Genomic DNA, 23,017 nt, shown 5'->3' with positions numbered 1-23,017 from the left:
AAATATGATGGCAAAAATAACTGGCACAGACAAGAAGTGCTTAGGAATTCACAAAAGGAGATGATCTTGAGAGTGGGAGAAGAATTTCAGGAAGGATTTTTTGTCTTGAAAGATGGGTGGCAAATCTTTTGTTTAGGTCTTTTGCCTATTTTTAGATGGGATTATTTACTTTTTTTGCTGTTGAGGTATATGGATTCGTTATAGAGTTTGAATGTTAACCCTTTATTTATCTGATGGATATATGGTTGCAAATATTTGCAAACAATTTCTTAGATTGCCTTTTCATATCAATTTTTGTGTATGTTGTGAAATAAGAATCCAATTTCTTTGTTTTGCATGTAGATATTCAGTTTTCCTAACACCATTTGTTAAGAAGACTATCTCTTTCTCATTGTGTATTCTTGTTATCAAAGATCAGTTGACTATATATGTGTGGGTTTATTTCTCAGATCTTTATTCTGTTCCACTAGTTTATCTGCTTTTTTGTTTTTTTTTTTTCATGCCTGTACCTTACTGTTTCGATTACTGTAGCTTTGTAGTATGAAATCAGGGAGCATGATACCTTCATCTTTTTCTTCTTTCTCAAGGTTGTTTTGGCTATTTGATCTTTTGTGGTTTTGCTACAAATTTTAGAATGATTTGTTCTTGTCCTGTGAAATATGCCATTGGGATTTGATTGAGATTACATCAAATTATAGACTGTTTTGGGGCATATAGATACTTTAGCAGTATTGATTCTTCCAATCCATGAACATTGAATATCTTTCCGTTTTTTGGTATGTACTCTTCAATTTCTCTCATCTGTGTCTTAAAGTTTTCTGAGTGCAAGTCTTTTACCTTCTTGGTTAGAATAATTCCTAGGTATTTTATTCTTTTTGATGAAATTGTAAGTGACATGTTCTTAATATTTTTCCTGCTAGTTTGTTATTAGAAATGCCATTGATTTCTATATATTTATTTTGTATCCTGTGACTTTGCTGAATTCATTTAATAACTTTACCACACTTTTGGTGGAGTCTTTAAGATTTTAATATGTAGTATTATGTCATCTGCAAACGGTGACAGTTTCACTATTTCCTTTCCAATTTGTATGCCTTTTATTTCTGTTTCTTGATTAATTGCTGTGGCTAGAACTTTCAATACTCTCTTGAATAAAAATGATGAGATTGAGCATCCTTATCTTGTTCCCAGTCTTAGGAGAAAAGCTTTTAGCTTTGATTTCTTTGATGGCCCATTTGTTGTTTAGTAGCATGTTTTTCAGTCTCTATATTTTATGGTTTTTCATGCTTTTTTATTCTTGTGATTCTTCTCTAGTGTCGTACTATTGTTTTGGGAAAAGATGCTTGATACAGTTTAAACCTTCTGGAATTTATTGAGACTTGTTCTCTGTGAGATAATTTGTAAATAGCTTTTTAATTTGGTAAAAAATTAGCACACATGCTATTGTTCTCAAAATAAATAAGGAAATGTATCATGGTGGTATGAATGGGTAGAGGCAAGAGTCTATTCTACCAAGACAGGAGAGAAAGAAAACTTGGAAAGTGTAAAGAACAGCTGCGTTGTCTAAGATGAACTAGTTTTGGAGAGGGGATCAGGGCAAGCAGGAATAAAGGCAGAGGTACGTGATAGAGCAGGGGACTATAATGGAGAGCCTAAAGAGAAGGTATAGGAAGAGAACACAAAAGAAAAGGAGAGAATAAGATTTTGGTGGATCTGATCTATAATGCTTAGAAGTGTGTCATATTGATGGTGTTCCAGATTCTTCAGGTTAGCCTATGATTTGCTGCAAAGTAAGGTGTTCATTCAAGTCCTTGGACCGTCACGAATGAATAGAAAATATTTCATCTTGACAGAATCCACACTGACTTCTCTAGGCCAAAGAAAGATGATCCTGACAAATATCCACTTTTGAAAAGAAATTTTATAAATAATGCATGTTTATCTTTGAAGTAAGAACAGCCCTGTTAACACTTTATGCTTAAATATTTATTTTATATTATGTTACTGTACATTTCTTTCTACCTAAACTTTACAGAATGGTGCATTTTTATTTCCTCCATTTGCAGGATTATTTACTCCTACAAAATCCTTGCCTGTGAGCATTGCTTTATTCCTGTTTGCACTGTTAAAGTTCAGCCAGATGGAACTCTTCCAAGCCCTCATTTTGGTTAGACATTCGAGCAGCTGGGATTGTGTCGTCTCTGAGCTTGAAGGAAAGACTCTGCAGAGCTTGTGTCAGCAGGGCGTGTGCTCTCATGATCTCTCTCAGTAGTTTTACATTCACACAATTTCACTTAAAAAAGACTAACATCTTAATTTGTGCCAAGATCGAGAAAGTGAAAAGAAATTGCATCTAATGTCTGACTTTTAACATTTCAGGCCACTTGTGATTGCTTCATTAAACTCACTTTAGAAAATTGTAATGATATCATTATTCTGTCTTGTGAAGTTACTTGGCGTGAAGTATGTATTAAAGTGGCTCTAGGATAATTTCTTTTGAAAGGGGTTGAGATTCACTATGTTCAACTTAGATCATTAAGTGGAAGGTAATTATGAAAAAATTGGTGTTGCTGTAGCATGTGAGATTTATCTCAAAGACAAAGTAAGTTTCGAAAAATATTCTTTATACTATTAAAAAAGGATAGAGTTTATTTTAAATTCTGATAGTTATTATAAATGAGTTTTAACCAAAATGTTTTTTCTGTTCTCATTTTAATAGCTTAATATTTGTAAAAATGAAATTTAAAAATAAATTTTAAAATAAGTAAATAAATTCCCACTTATTGCATGTAATTTTGTCAGTCATGTTGGAAGTCTAAGCAAATGCCATGATCAGATTAGAAACCACCCACTTTTGTTGCAGATAAAGTTATGTGAAAATAGTAGTGGCTCTTAAAAATAAGATAATATTGGATAGTAAAAAGATGTCATAGCAAAGATTTGTAATAAAAAGCAGGATTTTAATAGTAACATAATTCTGACTGAAGATGAAATGAGAAGTTGGGAAGATTGAGAGCCTTTGAATAATACAGTGAAAGACATCTGAGTCACAGCTCATTAGTTGCAATTTGAAACTCATTAAAGAGCTATGTGATGTTAAACTTCTAAAATAATAACATGCTTATATTTTCCTTTGTTGTGCAGAAGCTTTTAATTTTAATTAGATCCCATTTGTTTATTTTTGCTTTTATTTCCAGAATTCTGGGAGGTGGATCATAGAGGATCCTGCTGTGATTTATGTCTGAGAGTGTTTTGCCTATGTTCTCCTCTAGGAGTTTTATAGTTTCTGACCTTACATTTAGATCTTTAATCCATTTTGAGTTTATTTTTGTGTATGGTGTTAGAAAGTGATCTAGTTTCATTCTTTTACAAGTGGTTGACCAGTTTTCCCAGCACCACTTGTTAAAGAGATTGTCTTTACTCCATTGTATATTCTTGCCTCCTTTGTCAAAGATAAGGTGTCCATATGTGTGTGGATTTATCTCTGGGCTTTCTATTTTGTTCCATTGATCTATCTGTCTGTCTTTGTGCCAGTACCATACTGTCTTGATGACTGTGGCTTTGTAGTAGAGCCTGAAGTCAGGCAAGTTGATTCCTCCAGTTTCATTCTTCTTTCTCAAGATTGCTTTGGCTATTCGAGGTTTTTTGTATTTCCATACAAATCTTGAAATTATTTGTTCTAATTCTGTGAAAAATGTGGCTGGTAGCTTGACAGGGATTGCATTGAATTTGTAAATTGCTTTGGGTAGTATACTCATTTTCACTATTTTGATTCTTCCGATCCATGAACATGGTATATTTCTCCATCTATTAGTGTCCTCTTTGATTTCTTTCATCAGTGTTTTATAGTTTTCTATATATAGGTCTTTAGTTTCTTTAGGTAGATATATTCCTAAGTATTTTATTCTTTTCGTTACAATGGTGAATGGAATTGTTTCCTTAATTTCTTTTTCTACTTTCTCATTATTCGTGTATAGGAATGCAAGGGATTTCTGTGTGTTGATTTTATATCCTGCAACTTTACTATATTCATTGATGAGCTCTAGTAATTTTCTGGTGGAGTCTTTAGGGTTTTCCATGTAGAGGATCATGTCATCTGCAAACAGTGAGAGTTTTACTTCTTCTTTTCCAATTTGGATTCCTTTTATTTCTTTTTCTGCTCTGATTGCTGTGGCCAAAACTTCCAGGACTATGTTGAATAGTAGCGGTGAAAGTGGACACCCTTGTCTTGTTCCTGACTTTAGGGGAAATGCTTTCAATTTTTCACCATTCTGAATGGGAGAAAATAATAGCAAATGAAGCAACTGACAAACAACTAATCTCAAAAATATACAAGCAACTTATGCAGCTCAATTCCAGAAAAATAAACGACCCAATCAAAAAATGGGCCAAAGAACTAAATAGACATTTCTCCAAAGAAGACATACGGATGGCTAACAAACACATGAAAAGATGCTCAACATCACTCATTATTAGAGAAATGCAAATCAAAACCACAATGAGGTACCACTTCACACCAGTCAGAATGGCTGCGATCCAAAAATCTGCAAGCACTAAATGCTGGAGAGGGTGTGGAGAAAAGGGAACCCTCCTACACTGTTGGTGGGAATGCAAACTAGTACAGCCACTATGGAGAACAGTGTGGAGATTCCTTAAAAAATTGCAAATAGAACTACCTTATGACCCAGCAATCCCACTGCTGGGCATACACACCGAGGAAACCAGAATTGAAAGAGACACATGTACCCCAATGTTCATCACAGCACTGTTTATAATAGCCAGGACATGGAAACAACCTAGATGTCCATCAGCAGATGAATGGATAAGAAAGCTGTGGTACATATACACAATGGAGTATTACTCAGCCGTTAAAAAGAATTCATTCGAATCAGTTCTGATGAGATGGGTGAAACTGGAGCCAATTATACAGAGTGAAGTAAGCCAGAAAGAAAAACACCAATACAGTATACTAACACATATATATGGAATTTAGGAAGATGGCAATGAAGACCCTGTATGCAAGACAGGAAAAAAGACACAGATGTGTATAATGGACTTTTGGACTCAGAGGGAGAGGGAGAGGGTGGGATGATTTGGGAGAATGGGAATTCTAACATGTATACTATCATGTAAGAATTGAATCACCAGTCCATGTCTGACGCAGGGTGCAGCATGCTTGGGGCTGGTGCATGGGGATGACCCAGAGAGATGTTGTGGGGAGGGAGGTGGGAGGGGGGTTCATGTTTGGGAACGCATGTAAGAATTAAAGATTTTAAAATTTAAAAAATAAAAAATAAAATTAAAAAAAAATTAAATAAAATAAAATAATAACATGCAAATAGCTCTAAGTACAATCTATGGAGTCCCTTCAATAATTATTTTCATGGAAGCTGATACTTGGAATATTCTTACAGTTTTGATAAAAATTTTAGAATAGAAAGGGACTCCTAGAAATCATGTGGTTTAATTTCAATTCTGTTTAATTGATTGAAGCATGACTGACATACAGCCAAACACAGCTTATGTGTTTATTCCAATGAAATTCGACAGCTGGACTTTTGTCTTAGTCCCCTTTCACAAGTAATGAGTAGACACCTCACCTGTACATATTGCCAACCTCAATCTCTGTCCTTATGCCATCCCTGCTTCTGGGTTGTCATGTCCAGTCTTTCCCCTATCCAGGAAATAGTCTTGCCTTAGGCTTCAGGTTGGTGTTTGAGCATTTTCTGCTTATGGGAATGCTCCCCAGGTGATAGCCACTTGTCTGCCTTACTCGTGAGCATTCAACATGGTGCTGACGTTCTCTGTGGTTCTCCAGTATTCTCAGATTGGTTATCCAGAATGAAAGGATTTTGAATTTGAAGCATTGCACCTTCTCAGACATTGTGCATTCTCACCCTGAAGAGCCAGGCCTGGGTTGAAGTACGTGTCTCACCCTTCCTGGCCCTGGATTCCTCACTAATTCAGAATGTTGTGCTTTCTTTGTACTTAAGGAACTGCTATGATAGTGGTGTTTAACAGTGCTATCTGTTTAATTCTTTGTCATTACTATTTTCACATTTTCACTGTTTCAAGCAATTCACAGTGTCTGCTGAGATACAGTGGGGAGAGTTTGCTCTTACTTTTATTTGCAGTTGTTGGTATCTTATCTCAGTACAGTCCTTTCCCTTCACTCAGCTCCCTCAATCCTGTTAATAGTAAACATTTATCAGAATAAGTGTTCATCTCAGGAGACCTGATAGTCATAGTCAAAAATAACATTTCAACTAAGATATTGCTTGGAAGTTTCTTCTGATTTTCTTTCCTTAACAAAACAAAAGTTGGCAGGATCTTGATCTTAAATAGAAACTGATGCCTGTAGGTATTAAAAGAGTAATTTAATATGGAAGAAATCTATATTTAATAGATGTTTATAATACATATTTTATAACCACTTTTTCCATGATCTTTTTTGGGACTAGTGTTTTTCAGTGATGTTAGAATTGTGTGACATTAAGTTGTGATTCTACCCAGCTGCTACTTTGGATAGGCAAAGACTGTGTGCTTAGCCTGTACCTCTGGGAAAGTTTTTTCTCTTTGTAATTCTCAGACATGTTAATGTATCCTATTTGATTCATTTTTCCTTTCTTCTTTTCCATCTCATGGTAAATGTTATAAAGCTTCTCTCTGAAGTTTTTTTCCTTTTCTGTTTATTTGGTCTTTGTTGGAAGGTTCCTGAAGGTGTCTAAAAGATCATAGTTTCAGTATTCTCAGTAATAGTCCGTTTAACAAACTCTTAATAAATTCCTCACCAATGGGGAAATGGTTTCAGCATCACACTCCCATAGTCCTATTTTTGAGATCGTGAGTTTTGAAAGTTCCTTTCTGGCCACAGTTTTCTTCCTATCCTTGCCTGAAATCCTCTGTGGCGGCTGCTGCTGCTGCTGCTAAGTTGCTTCAGTCGTGCCTGACTCTGTGGAACCCCATAGACGGCAGCCCACCAGGCTCCACCATCCTTGGGATTCTCCAGGCAAAAACATTGGAGTGGGTTGCCATTTCCTTCTCCAATGCATGAAAGTGAAAAGTGAAAGTGAAGTCACTCAGTCGTGTCCGACTCCTAGAGACCCCATGGACTGCAGCCTACCAGGCTCCTCCGTCCATGGGATTTTCCAGGCAAGAGCACCGGAGTGGATTGCCATTGCCTTCTACTCTGAAATCCTCTGAGTGAGTGAAGTTGCTCAGTCATGCCCGACTCTTTGCAACCCCATGGACTGTAGCCTAACCAGGTTCCTCTGTCCATGGGATTTTCCAGGCAAGAATACCGGAGTGGGTTGCCATTTCCTTCTCCAGGAGATCTTCCCAACCCAGGGATTGAACCCAGGTCTCCCGCATTGTAGGCAGACGCTTTACTGTCTGAGCCACCAGGGAAGATCTGAAATCCTCCAGTTGTTCATAGTTCTTCCTTACAGTTTGTTGCCTACTCTTGGCCTTCTTTCTCTCCCTGCCCTAATCGGAGAGTGTTTTGATCTCTTTAACAGCAGTCTCACCAGTAACAACAGTCTCCTCGCATTCTTTGGGTCCTGCCTTCAATCATCAGCTTCCTCTCAGCCTGCTTCTGGTCCCAGTGGTGCCCAGGATGGACTGCCTGACATCATTGCCAGTCATTCTTAGGAAAACTTCCAGTCACATTCAGACCTTCTTGATTTCTAATTGATGTCATTTTTATTTACTTACTAACTCATCGGGGTTTTCTCAAAAACCCAACACTCAACAAGCTATCCATTTATTGGATATTCAAAAAACTGGAATCCATTAGGTATAGTCCCTATTAATTTCATCCATCTTCGTCTCAAAGTTTATCTAATTAATCAGCCACTTTTTCTCCTCTTATCTGAAAAGGAAAATCTGAAATTTCTTTTCAAGACTTTCTTCATACTTCCCTTCATTTGAAGTTGTGAATTCATCTATAGTTTTTCTGTTGCCAACAAACTTAATTTAAATGCATACTTTCTCATGTGTATTACCATATGAGAAATAGATGACTAGTCCAAGTTTGATGCCTGAAACAGGGCACTCAAAGCCGGTGCACTGGGACAACCCGAGGGATGGGATCGGGAGGGAGGTGGGAGGAGGGCTTCGGAATGGGGGACACATGTATACCCGTGGCTGATTCATGTCAATGTATGGCAAAAACCACCACAATATTGTAAAGGAATTATCCTCCAATTAAAATAAATAAATTAATTTAAAAAAAAAGAAAAGAAAAAATCATAGTTTGTAATTTATTCCTTATGCCACTGCAATTTAATTTTCTGTGTGTGCTGTGCTTAGTCTCTCCTTTGCTATCCTATGGACTGTAGCCTGCCAGGCTCCTCTGTCCATGGGGATTCTCCAGGCAAGAATACTGGAGTGGGTTGCCATGACCTCCTCCAGTGGATCTTCCCAACCCAGGGATTGAACGCAGGTTGCCCACATTGCAGATGAGTTCTTTACTGTCTGAGCCACAGGGGAAGCCTTTAGTTCTTGTCATATCAATGAAACTGCTCCAAGGTCTTGAGGTTATCACCTGATGGCCCATTTTCAGTTTCTGAGTCTCCTTTTTTTCTCAATTTCCTTGACCATGCTGCAGGATTTATCCTTGTTAATCACTTTTCCAATCAAATATTCTGCTTCCTTCATTTTTATAACACTCCAGATACCTGAAATCCACTTTAGCTAATCTTGGTAAGGATGTATCTATATCAAGGCATCCCTCCCTTTTTCCAATAGAACCTTTAGTAAACTGGAAAAGGATCACTTTACTTATTATTGCAGCTACATTTTAAGCAATTAAACAATTTTATTGTAAGTAGGCTGACCTTAATTTTATATCATGCAAATGTAAATAAATTTTAGCAAAATTAAACAATTGCAAAACATGTGTGATGAGAAGCTATTGTATTAAAAGAGTGTGTCAAGATTAACTTAGTAATGATATATTGTTCTAGGTGGTGAAAGGGGAAAATGAAGTCACTGAGTTCAGGACACCTGCTAGGTGCCTTTTAGGGTATAGATTAGTTTAGAGACAGATGGAATGCAGAGCTAAGGAGGAATAACAAACATCATACCAAATCAGGCTTGCTAAACTGGATAAAATCTGGGTTAGAAAGATGGGGATAGAACCAAAGTTAGTAGACAATTGTTGTTGTTCAGTCATGAAGTCATATCCAACTCTTTGTGACCCCATGAACTGCACCATGCCAGGCTTCCCTCTCCTTCACTATTTCCTGGAGTTTGCTTAAACTCATGTTCATTGAGTCAGTGATGTCATCCAATCATTTTGTCATCTCTTGCCCCCTTTTCTTCTTGCCCTCAATCTTTCCCAACATCAGGATCTTTTTCCAACTAGTTGGGTCTTTGCACCAGGTGGCCAAAATATTGAAGCTTCAGCTTTAGCATCAGTCCTTCCAATGAATATTCAGAGTTGATTTCCTTTAGGATTGACTGGTTTGATTTTCTTGCTGTCCTAGGGACTCTCAAGAGTCTTCTCCAACACTTCAATCCAAAAGCATCAATTCTTCAGCACTCAGTCTTTATGGTCCAACTCTCACATCTGTACATGACTACTGGAAAACCATAGCTTTGGCTAGACGGATCTTTGTTGACAAAGTGATGTCTCTGCTTTACTGTCTAGGTTTGTCATAACTTTTCTTCCAAGGAGCAAATGTCTTTTAATTTTGTGGTTGTAGTCACTGTTGCCAGTGATTTTGGAGCCCAAGAAAATAAAATCTGTCACTGCTTCCATATTCCCTCCACTTATTTGCCACGAAATAATGGGACCAGATGCCATGATTTTAGTTTTTTAATGTTGAGCTTTAAGCCAATTTTTTCACTCTCCTCTTTCACCTTCTTCAAGAAGCTGTTTAATTCCTCTTTGCTTTTTGCCATTAATGTGGTTATCATCTGCATACCTGAGGGTGTTGAGATTTTTTCCTGGCCATCTTGAACCCAGTTTGAGCTTCATTCAGCTCAGCATTTCACATAATGTACTCTGCATATAAATTAAATAAGCAGGGTAACAATACAGCCTTGATGTATTTCTTTCCCAATTTTGAACCAGCCCATTTTTTCATGTTCAGTTCTCACTGTTTCTTCTTGTCCTGCATACAGGTTTGCATTGGAACAATGGAGTCTTAGTCACTGGACCACCAGGAAAGTCACTAGGAAACAATGACCACTGTTTAATTTGATATTCAAAAAATTTAGTGACTTTTCCCACTAAGCCTGTAGAGAAACCAAAATATGCTGATATTTTAGATGAAAGCCAACATAGTGTTTTCCAGATGCAAATAATATAACTTGAAATATGGATTTAAAAGCAGCTACCATTCAATGAATACTTTATGGGCAAAGAAGGAGTTTATTATTCTTATTTTTTAAATGTGGAAAATGAGATTCAGAGAGTTTAGGCAATAGGTCTAAGGTCAATAGAACTGGGCACCTAGCCCACAGTGTCAGTCTCCAGACTTTTGCTCTTTCTGTTCCTCACTTGTATAAGGCTCTAGAGTCAACAGCAGAGAATCTGAATTCCAGTCCTATGGTTCTGTAATTTAATTGTGGAACAACCAATGAGTCCTTTAATCTCTTTCAGCCCCAGTACAATCTTCTGTTTTTAAAAAAAGAAAAAAGAGGTGATAAGAAAGAGAAAATTCATGAAATCCTAAGTATGGGAATTTTACTGGACAAATGACATGACTTTTTTTTCCCAACAAATACTTGGCATGAATAAAAAGGCATGGAGAGATTAAAAGAGACTTAACAGACATATTGGGATGGGGGATGGGACTGTTCCTGATTTAAATAACAAACTGAAGGAAAAAATGTGTGAGAAAATAATAAAATTTGAACATTAACTGTTTGGTGATATTGAGGAATCATCAGTAATACTGTAAAATGTGATAATTAAATTAGGAAATACACAAAGTGTTACCTACTAATGATACTTACAAAAGGGTAAATACTGGAAGTGATACTAAGTGTGAGATTTGTTTTAAATATGAGTGAGATGGAGACAGATGAGAAAAGATCAGAATATGCTGATAATTGTTAAAGCTGAGTTGTGTGTGCATGGGAGTTCATTATACTAATTGCTCTTCTTTTGTATGTGTTTAAAATTTTCCATAATAAAAGTTTTTTAAAAAAACAGACAAGAAATAAGAATGGTAGACAGATATTTCAAAGTTTACTTTCAGATGTAAGAGTGAATCATGAAGTCAGATATGATATTTTATTGAATCATGAAGTCAGATATGATATTTTATTATTATTTTCTCTTACATCATTTGTGTAAGGCAAATTATAGTTCTATTCTATTATTTTTAAGATATTAAAGAATAGTTGGATTTTTAAAACTCACCCGAATCTATAAATGTCACTGTTTCCACCACATGCAATTCACACCTCAATTGATTTTGCTAAATATATTTGTCAGGACTGTTTATCAAGAAATTAAGTACCTAAAATACAGGAACATTCTTAAATTCTACCTCACTGATTTTGGTAGGAAAACAATTTCTCATCATAAAATTTTAAAATTTATTAAGAGTGTTGTTTCCAATGTTTAACACAGATTCTAAAATTTTAATATATATTTGAAATAGAAATAGAGGAAGATAAAAGGATTCTAGAAACCAGGGTGAGCAAATTTACCGATTGTATCATGTAATATGTGTATCATGCCCTGAGAACAAAGGAGCAAATTATTTTACACCTGACTGTTGTCATAGGAGTTAAAATAGTTAAAAGGTTTAATAACAAATCAATGAGATGGCTTTTATCTCAAGGATTCTTAATATTCACACTCATTTGGCGTATACATTTTTTCATCTTTCATCTGCTTTCCAAATCAAAAGAATCAATAAAACAGGCTTATTAATTTTTCCAAATTGCCAATTTTATGAACTATTAAATATTCTTGACCAAAAGAAGTACTCTGTTTTTTGCCATAGTGGCCAACAGTAATTTGAAGAAAGATGGTCAACAAGTACTTGAAACTTGCTTTTATGGTTTGTAGTGTTTTGTCAGGTTTACAGCTATCTTGTCATAATAAAAAAGCCTGTGATAACTTAACATGGGCTTGTGACAATGACGCTTTAGTCTGTTTATTTCTGTACCACTCTGATTGCTGAAGGAGCTGCTCTCTTCATCCCCCATTAGCCACGACTGCCAAGTCTACTAGTCAAAACAATTTTGCAATTGAACATTAATGGACTCAAGAACATTAGCAGGAGCAAACATAAGCAGGATGCCATAGTAACCCATGGAGTCTGAGGAAATGATGTTCTATTAAAGGGACAGATGATGTCCCCAAATAAAGCTTTACCTAAACAGATTGACTTCTCATATTTGAAACATCTCTTAATGTGAAATGAGCTTCCAGTTTTACACGGTATTTCTCACTATTATCATAGTACTTCAAAAATTCTATTAACACTTAATTCCTTTTTAAAATTTCAGAATGATAGATTATTAAATTAATTGGGGGGAGAAGATACTATTATGTTATATAGAGATAGTTTAGAGTTTTTAAAGTTGTCTGATAGAAAAATAGGCAAATCATAGGTAATAGATTACTGTGATTTTAGATTCAGTATTCACAGAAATGTCACTTCACCTGTAATGACTCATAGGAACACATCCCTCTTTCTATTTCTTTTTTCTCATCTTTTTAATATTTTGGTCAATCACCTCTCTGCATATGTTTATTACAGTGGATTTCATACTTTTCATGTTTGAAGCAAACCCTTTAACACTAGAAGTTTTGGAGTCTCCCTTGAAAGAATATTTTAAAAAGAATACCACTGAACACTGAAGGAATAATTAAATTTTCAAAACTACTCCAGTAGAGATAATTCTCACAGAGTCTACCCCTATAAAAGTAATCACAACTGCACAGAATTCATATCATCACCTTTCAACAATGTGTCACTGAACATAACTGTTTATTGCCACATGAACCTCTTTTAGTACTTAGGAGGCAAATTCCTGCACGTTGCACACACTTTAACATCTTTCAACATTTGGCTACACACCTAGGAACAATGTGGTAAACAGCAGAGGTGAGAACCACTGGTTTATTGAGTGTTTACCAGGTGCAAAGCCCTGTTAATAAGTTCCACGCACTCTGCACTCTCTTCATCTCCTAATTTGAGTTCAGTTTCCTTGAGGGCAATAAAAAATGAGGAATACCTTTCTATGCAAGGAAACTAGCAAGAGGGTTTTTGTATTATATTCAGTCAGGATTCTAGGATGAGTCAGCACATTTTTAACATTGAGAAAAAAGCACAAATCTAAACAATATTAATTCTGTTATTACAGGCCCTAGAAACTGGTAAGGAGGAGGGGGAGTTAAGGAGAAGAATATAGCATAAACAGGAAGAAGGAAAGATAGGGCACATGTGGAGTCAGTGATTCACAGGCAAGAATTAACTTAGGAATGTGCTTTTCCTTTAGTTTTATGTCCATTTTGTGATTGAGAGGCTTTAGTTTAGAAGATTTTAATTTGATTTTCCTTGCTTTGTAATATATAGTTAATATATTTATACTCAGCTGAGTTAAATGTGTAATGCTCAAAATCATGCCAGCAGAGGGATGACCTAAAACAACATGATTGTATTTAATTTCATGAAGACAGGAGAAAACAGTGATAGTATTTGGAAATCATCAGTTACTTGAAAGAATAGTTTGTAGAGGAGGAATCATATAAATTCATTATGACCCATATGTAGGGTGCTATTTGCTTATTTGCCTGGCATTATCTCAGTTTATACTTGCTATCTCCCCATGTTTACTAACGGTGTCCTATTTCATTCTCGGAAGTGTTCTGGCATGCATGATAAAGAATATAAACACCCTTTTCATGTACTGAAATTATTGTGATACAGATTTATTAATTCAAATTTAGAAAGAACTTTCCATAAGTAAAAATTGTTCAATAATGGAAGGAATTGCTTTAAGAGCCAGTTGAAATGTTTGTAGTTCTCAATCAGATGCAGAAAAATGATTAATCAAGGGGCCTAAACCAGATAATGGGCTTCCCTGGTGTCTCAGATGGTCAAGAATCTGCCTGCAGTACAGGAGACCTGGGTTTGATCCCTGGGTTGGGAAGATCCCCTGAGGAAGGCATGGCAAACCTCTGCAGCACTCTTGCCTAGTGAATCCCCATGGACAGAAGAGCCTGGTGGGTTAAAGTCCATGGGGTCACAAACAGTCAGACACAACTGAGCAGCTAAGCACAAACCAGATAATGGTTAGAGCAGCAGATTTATGAACTTGAATTACACAAAGGTGCCAATATTTATTAAATTTCAAAAAATGTTATTTTCATATGGTTCAACCTAATATAATGACTGTCAAACTCTAGGAGTCTGTATTATGTTTATAGTCTCTGAAAAGAGCTAGACAGATTATCTATGTCTATTTGAAAAGTAATCTATAAATTGTTTTATTTTGAAATTTATCAGAAGTAATAAGTTTTCTGATGAAAACTTCATCAGAAATAATAAAAATTAAACTATTCCTTTATATGCTAAGCCTTTAATGGAATAATAAAATGTATGAGTCAGAGGGACAGCCCTGAAAGCTTAAGAGAAATGTTGAATGTATTTTGATGCCAAGCTGTCATGAAATGTCAGAGTGCTATACTAGCACTTCCTATAAGGGATAAGATTCCTAGAAAGGAATTCAGAGTACATTTTTTAAAAACAAAGTGTTCTAATGTAGTCTGGGAATGCCATAAAAGCCATGTTAAATTAAATCATGATTGATACCAGTTAAGATTAGTGAAAGGCTTAAAAAGTAGATGAATATTTATTGATTTGTAAGACTGCTTTATAATTGTGTTTTCCAAACAGATAACAGTCTCCAGGGCCCTTGTTATCCGGGAAATTATATTGAGGCAATGGTTGCCTGTAAGCATATTAACTGACAGACATTCTGAGAATGAAAGGACAGAAAGACTCACAGACCCAAACAAAAATACTTGAATCAAATGGTTTATTGAACCGAAAGAAAACACACAGCAAGAAGCAAGGGAAAGAGTAGAAGACAGGTTAACATACTTGGGATAGAATACTATCCGATTCCTGTGTTGCAGAATTGTTCTGCCTCTCTGCTCCATCAGACTTTCTTACTGAAGATGTGATCAAATGTTACATTGAACAAGGGGGCTTAGGAGGGTAAATGCTTGACACCAACACATTCTTGTTCTGTTTAGGAGGAGGACCTAATCATTGGCTGCCACTTTCATATGGCCTGGTGAATAGCTTTGCCTTTTCCCTGTACATGTGGGGCAGAACATGTATGGAACCAGCATGAACCATGATGTGTGTCACAGATGGGTGGCTGACTTAGTGATGGTGTTCCTTTCAGTCTGAAGGTCTCGTGATTTATGCCTTGTGACTTCGTCCTTCTCGTTCCATCTATAAATGATACTCCTGTTTATTCCATTCACTTTAAATCATATATTCCATTTACTCTCTCTATCTATAATAGAGATATCCTTACCTTACAAGTTACTAATTTACTTTTTATCTATATATAACACATGAATTTTACCTAAGTCTCTAAAACTACTTGCTTGCTCACTATCTCATCTTAATGTTTCTTGTGAATTTCATTCATTTCATTTTGTTTTCTACAAAGCAGAATTGAATATTCTTAAATAATATGGCAAATATACACTGCAGTCCCACAAGAGGAAAGTGAGGACAATAAGCGTGAAAGGCTGGACATCTCTATTTCAGCTTCAACCTGAGTAGCTATAATTTGTACTTTTACTATTTTGTATATTTTTGTATGAGACTTTTGTGCTAATAAAAGAATCTGAAAGCCAGTGCTACAGAAGGTTATCTACTTCATAATTTAATATTTAGATTTGATTAGTTATTTCATAATTATAAATGAACTTTTAAAATGCATGATTGCAAGTAAGTCAGAAAGAGAAAAATATTGTATATTAACACGTATATATGGAACCTAGAAAAATGGTACTGATGAACCTATTTGCTGGTTAGGAGTATAGGTGCAGACACAGAGAACATCTTGTGGAGATGGCAGGGGAAGGAGAGAGTGGAAGGAGAGAGTGACATTGAAACATATACATTACCATGTGTAAAATTGATAGCTAGTGGGAAGTCGCTGCATAATACAGGGAGCACAATCTGGTGCTCTGTGACAGCCTAGAGAAGTAAAGAATCTATTAATATCCAGTATGATAGCACTTTTAAGGGGTCTGTTTTAGAGACAGAGGAGGAGTGGAGGGGGTGGAAATGTAAAAAAAATGTTTCATAGAATGGGAATATCGAACAAGGATTGAAGGAGATGAGAAAATAATTAGAATAAGGATAGGAGAAACACTAGTAGACAGAGGAAATGGCATTATCGAGGGCATAAAGGGAAAACAGATGTAGATTCCAGATATAGAATTATCAGGATATGAGATCAAGACATATCTGGTTATGAATAACTTTATGCTATGAAATAAAGATTAGAACTCACTCTAAAGCTGAAAAAGAGTATCTGAAGAATTTTAAGAGAATAATATTATCATGTGACTATATTTACAATTGGAAAGATAACTATGGGAGAGAAGAATGAAAAGAAGAAAGGCTCAACTGATTAATAATCCATGATAACAATTCAAACAGAAAGCAAGGGGTGGAGAAGATTCGCAAGTTATTTAGAGAGCTGGTTGTTGTTTAGTTGAGAAGTCATGTCCAACCCCATGGATTGTAGCCCACCAGGGTCCTCTGTCCTTGGGATTTTCCAGGCAAGAATACTGGAGTGGGTTGCCATTGCCTTCTCCAGAGGATCTTCATGACCCAGGGATTGAAGCTGCATCTCCTGCATTGGCAGACAGATTCTTTACAGCTGAGCCTCCTGGGATGTACATTTAGAGAGCTACTGAGGATTAGATCACATCTCCTGACTTCTAATTAGCCCAGTACTATTTTTAGCTCTTCATACCAGCACCATTACAGACCAAATACTGGCTAATACCATACACATCTGTAAAATATTTTTTGGCTTGCACGTCAATTTAGAAGATGTGCATTGACTTTTTAGTCATTTCACATGTTGCATCAGAAATGTTTTCTCTAAGCTTAGCTCCCTGTAATGAAATTTAAGACGGTTGAAGTTCGCATGTATTTGTGAAATGCAATTAGTTTTCTTTATTAATATCATTGTAGTTAATACTGTTGCCTCTTACTGAGATACAAAGCAAATTATTATCAACATAAAATGGCATTGTTCGTATTATATAGAAGTTATTTTCTAAAGTTATCTATGTTCATTTCTAAACACTATAGGTACTGACTGTCTCTCTCCTCAATCTATAAACCTCTTATTCACCAGAGCTCTAAGTCTTTCAAACCTTGTGTCTATAATTTGTGGTAAACATCCCTTAGTGAGACTGTAGCCTGTTAGTCTCTAAAGGTATTAGTTTCTAATTCTTCCTGATGAAACCACTCCATGATTAATTTCGTGTTTTTAGTCAGTGTTACATGCTGCAGCTAAACAGTCTGGGGGTATCTGAATTTTCCTTCTGACTTCATCTCTTATTACTCTGTCTGCAGCCCCTCACTGGCACTTTCCTCAGATACACAAAGCTTGCTCCCTGATTAGAGCCTCTGTCTGGGTTGTTCCCTTTGCCAGGAACACACTGCTCCCCAGTGATCCATGTTGCTGACTTAGTTTTAACAATACCTCATTCAAGTCTGTGTTCAAATGTCATTCTTAGTAAGCTTCTTCCCTCAACATCCTACTCAAAGTTACTTCCTTGGATCAATCCCTCTCCTCTGTTCTAGATTTTCAGTGATACTTAGAATTCCATAATATGTTTCATGTTTCATTTATTTATTGTGTTTATTTTCTATGTCTCTTCCTCCATCAGGACAAAATGTCACTGAGGTAGGGATTTGTATCTTGCTTTCTTCTTTTTGTTCTGTATAGGGATATATGTGGATGTATCTGTATGTTTATTAAATATCAGCAACTACACTCTCAATAAATTTGAAAATAAAAGGAAGATAAAAAAATAAAATTGAAAATTAGACAAACGTCTTTGGCATCTTATTATGGTTTGCCAGGGACATAGTTTTTAGCACTAACAATCCTGTGTCTTGGGAACCCTCTTAACCTTTAGCAGACCAGGACAGTAGGTCACCTTTTATTCTTGTAATTGCCTATTATTGTTTAATGTTTTTATCACCCATTTCTGTCTTGGTGTGAGATGGCTATGCCACTGCTGACCTCCATGTTTCTAATAATTCTGAATAAAATTGTATATGCTCACCCCCTCAGTGGCCTGAGGGGCTTCCTCCTTTAACTGGCGAGTTTCTAAGTTGTCATTTCTTTGTCTTCTGACTTGCGTTGCAGGAGGAATCCATGTTCCTCTCGCTAATACTTCTCCTGTTATTATGAAGGAATGACAGACTAGTATACAAATTCTGCCACTAATCTGCTCAAATCATCTCGCTACTCTAGCCTTGGCTTGTTTCTTTCTTTGAGTGAAGAGAACAGATGTTAAACCTCATCCTTTTCATCACTAACATCCTAGGGTTCTAGTCTGTGGGTTTCTTCTGACCTGCAATTATAACTGTTCGTTTTGCTCAGGAGATAGCTTAGCCACTTTATCCCCTTAACTGGAAAATTGGGCACCTGGGAAAGAGCAGGAGCCTTCTTGGGCCACAAAATGTTGAAAAAAAAAACTTTATTTTTCTTATCTTCTCTCTGTTAGAGTCTTACTTACCCATTTCAACTAAGATTTCCACATGAAAAACTGTGGTAAGACTCAAAAACATTTTCTTCTTAAGCGGCTTTGTTTCCTGCTGGGTTAATTTGATTTTTAAAGGACCCAACTATGTTTTGAACAATTTAAAACTTAATTTGAATTTCATAATTTACCAGCAAGTTCCTTATAAAATACACATGTGCATGACTGAAATAAAACACACATCTCTGAACTGTGTGTGTGTGTGTGTGTGTGTGTGTGTGTGTGTGTGTGTGTGTGTGCATAGAGTAAAGGAACCTGACAGTTTCTGTATTTTCCTCGTTTAGGTTTATGCTATAGTTTTATGACTTTGACTAAAACCTGGATGACAAACAGTTTCATTTATATACAGTCCTCATATTTGGATCAAAGATGTTTTGGGGGAAAAAGTGTTAACAAAAGCAAATGTCATAATTTACAATTAAATACTTTACATTTAAATGATGCTTAGCTATTAAGAAATCTCTTCCTTCATCTATGGATCCTCATAATGACTCAGGAAAGAGAAAAGGTATTCAAATGAGACTGGGTTCATATGTTTGCTCTCTTCAGTTCAGTTCAGTCACTCAGTCGTTTCCGACTCTTTGCGACCCCATGTATCGCAGCACGCCAGGCCTCCCTGTCCATCACCAACTCCCAGAGTTCACCCAAACTCATGTGCATCGAGCCAGTGATGCCATCCAGCCATCTCATCCTCTGTTGTCCCCTTCTCCTCCTGCCCCCAATCCCTCCCAGCATCAGAGTCTTTTCCAATGAGTGAACTCTTCACTTGAGGTGGCCAAAGTATTGGCATTTCAGCCTCAGCATCAGTCCTTCCAATGAACACTCAGGACTGATCTCCTTTAGGATGGACTGGTTGGATCTCCTTGCAGTCCAAGGGACTCTCAAGAGTCTTCTCCAGCACCACAGTTCAAAAGCATCAATTTTCGGCCCTCTACCACTCACTACTGTGGGTAATTGGGGAATCAAGCAGCTCTCTGATCCTCAGTATGGGCAGGTGTATGATGGTGACTGCAATGTCTGCCTCATTCAGTTTAACCTTTCTCTAAGTTGTTGTAGGACTAAATAAATTAACACTTGTACCTAGGACAGTGTTAAATACATAGCCACTGTTATTATTACTGCTGTTCATAGAGAAAGAAACTGAGAGTAGAGAGGTTAAGTGACTTTTCCAATTCACAAAACTCCTAACTTGTGGAACCAGGATTCTAGTCTAGGGTGTTTTCTCTGACAGCCACAGTAATAATTTGAAGCTTGTCAAGAATCAACTCAACAAAAGTTTACCTAAGTTCAAGGCTGTGTTCTGATTTTCTTGGACTGTGGACACTTTGCTTTCATGGGCTTCTTTCACCTTAGAAAAAAGTCCAGGTGAGATTCATTGCAATATACGCATTACTATTATATTTACTTTTGTTCATATATTAAGGAAATTAAACTTAGAGCATATCCGTGGGTCTGTAAATATATCATGGACTCTAGGCACTGTACTCACTGTACCTAATAGTTAAATGAACCTTAAGTTAGAAAAAAACTTGCTTTGTACTGAGACAAGCAATAAAATAATGCATTCTTCTCTCCTGATGTTTGGTCTTGCAATTCAGAGTGTTCTAATGAGGTCTTTCAGCTGCCCCCACAGTGCCTTGCAAAATATGCTATGGTTAGCTTCAAAACTAAGTTAGACAAAACTGGGACATCAGCCAAGTCCTATTCCCTCACTCTCTGAAGATGATGGACAGGATTATACAAATTTAAAGGATCATGATAAGGAAGTTAATATTTTAAAACATAAAATTCAACAATTCTTCCCTATGTCAGATAATGTAATCTAAGATTAATCTCAAACAAATTCTCACTAGGAAATGTAGTAACTCATCATCTGCTCTCCAGAAGTGGTATGTATGTTGAAAGTTCCCAAACAGTGTCAGAGTCAGTGTCTGGAGTCAGTGTAATCAGGAAAGAAAAGGAGCCTGGAGTCGTGCATTTTAAACCTGTGGGTGTCCTATGCTAATTTCCATGAGGAAGAGGAGCACTACAGCATTTGGGTTCCACTTTGAAGACTATAGAATTTAGGACTGAGGATTTGAACTGTATACAATCATTGGACTATCTTCAAGAAACAGAGATAAATAAACAAGTCATTGCTGTGTAATCTCAGGATAAACCTACCCTTCTTTGCTGTGTAGTTTTTGGTGTGGCATGACTCCCCAGACAAGAAGGTTTATGAATGCAGGGAATAGAAGCTCATGGGAAAATGCCTTCTGTAACCTTTTCCCAGTTACTTTTCTTGACTGGTGGGAGCTTTATTCTCAGCAGTATAAACTGTGTCAACGACACACAATCCTATACAGATTTTAACTACTCAATTATTATGCTGACATGGACATCAAACAGCAAAGAAAATATTTTACTAAAGTGACATCAATAATCTTTCTGATACACAAAATGCTGCTTCAAATTGGAGGAAATGTATTAGTTCAGATATAAACTTAGGCATCTGAATTGCTACACCCAGGAACTGAACTCAAACTGAAAATGTTGTTTACATTAATCATTGAGGTGTCGGCTGAAAGGTTATAAATTTGTCATCTCTAAAAGAGGTTTTACGTGATAAAGTCACTAAAATGAAACCCTTCAAGTATGAACTGAAGGGGTTTACTACCATTGTTTATTAAAAGTTCTAACATAATCATTTTTGTTTTTCCCTTAAAAAATCAATTAAATGAGTTAGTGTGCTCTGAAGGAATATACTTAAATTTTGCTTCAAGTGGTTTCTGGTTTTCATCAATTGCAAACTAAGGAAACAAAACTGTTTATATATAATTTACTTAGACCTATCATACTTTTTAAATGTTTGTTTGGGAAGACATTGTGCGTACCTTTACCTAAGATGCACTCACGTGTGTCAAACAATGCTACTTAATTTGTTCAAGAAACATGCCAAACTACTAGAATAGGCAATGAAAAGTGAAAGAAAGAGCGAAAAAAAGAAAAAAGGAAGGAAAAAGACACGGTCGAAAATTAGCTGAGAATGAGGGTTATGGAGTCTGATGGCTTGAATTTGAATATTATCTCTTCCAATAATGAATTAGAAACAAGGCCTTAAAAAGCTTAATTCTCTCTGCCTTAGTTTCCTCATCTGTAAAACTGAAATGATAACATGGTTGTTATAAGGATCAAATGGGTTTATGCATTTTAAGTGCTTAGATTCATGCCTGGCACTATTGAGTAAGCCCTCCACAAGTGTTAACCATTAACTGAATATCTGTGCTGTCAAGAAACTCATACTATCTCAGGAAAACAGCAAAATACAAATGCAGATATACCAAATCAGTTCAGTTCAGTTCAGTTCAGTCTATCAGTCATGTCTGACTCTTTGCAACCCCATGAACCACAAAACACCAGGCCTCCCTGTCCATCACCAACTCCCAGAGTTCATGCAAACCCATGTCCATCGAGTCAGTGATGCCATCCAGCCATCTCATCCTCTGTAGTCCCCTTCTCCTCCCACCCTCAATCTTTCCCAGCATCAGGGCCTTTTCCAATGAGTCAGTTCTTCACATCAGGTGGCCAGAGTATTGGAGTTTCAGCTTCAACATCAGTCCTTCCAATGAGCACCCAGGACTGATCTCTTTTACGGTGGACTAGTTGGATCTCCTTGCAGTCCAAGGGACTCTCAAGAGCCTTCTCCAACACCACAGTTCAAAAACATCAGTTCTTCGGTGCTCAGCTTTCTTTAGTCCAACTCTCACATCTATATATGACCACTGGAAAAACTACAGCCTTGACTAGATGGACTTTTGTTGGCAAAGTAATGTCTCTGCTTTTTAATAAGCTATCTAGGTTGGTCATAACTTTCCTTCCAAGGAGTAAGCGGTCTTTTAATTTTATGGCTACAATCACCATCTGCAGTGATTTTGGAGCCCAGAAAAATAAAGTCAGCCACTGTTTCCACTGTTTTCCCATCTATTTGCCATGAAGTGATGGGGTCTAATGCCATGATCTTCATTTTCTAAATTGAGCTTTAAGCCAACTTTTTCACTCTTCTCTTTCACCTTCATCAAGAGGCTCTTTAGTTATTCTTCACTTTCTTCCATAAGGGTGGTATCATCTGCATATCTGAGGTTATTGATATTTCTCCCAGCAATCTTGATCCCAGCTTATGCTTCTTCCAGCCCAGCGTTCTCATGATGTACTCTGCATAGAAGTTAAATAAGCAGGGTGACAATA

At 36.5% G+C, this 23,017-nt stretch overlaps 1 protein-coding gene across 4 annotated transcripts in view; it reads left to right on the top strand.

Annotated features, from left to right (window-relative positions):
- PDE1A (phosphodiesterase 1A) overlaps positions 1-23,017 on the top strand; it is a 386,812-nt gene that overhangs the window by 137,733 nt on the left and 226,062 nt on the right. The window lies entirely within an intron of this gene.

This window comes from Capra hircus, chromosome 2 (genome assembly GCF_001704415.2).
Source record: "Capra hircus breed San Clemente chromosome 2, ASM170441v1, whole genome shotgun sequence".
Taxonomy (NCBI): Eukaryota; Metazoa; Chordata; class Mammalia; order Artiodactyla; family Bovidae; genus Capra; species Capra hircus.
This window is presented reverse-complemented; position numbering and strand designations above follow the sequence as displayed.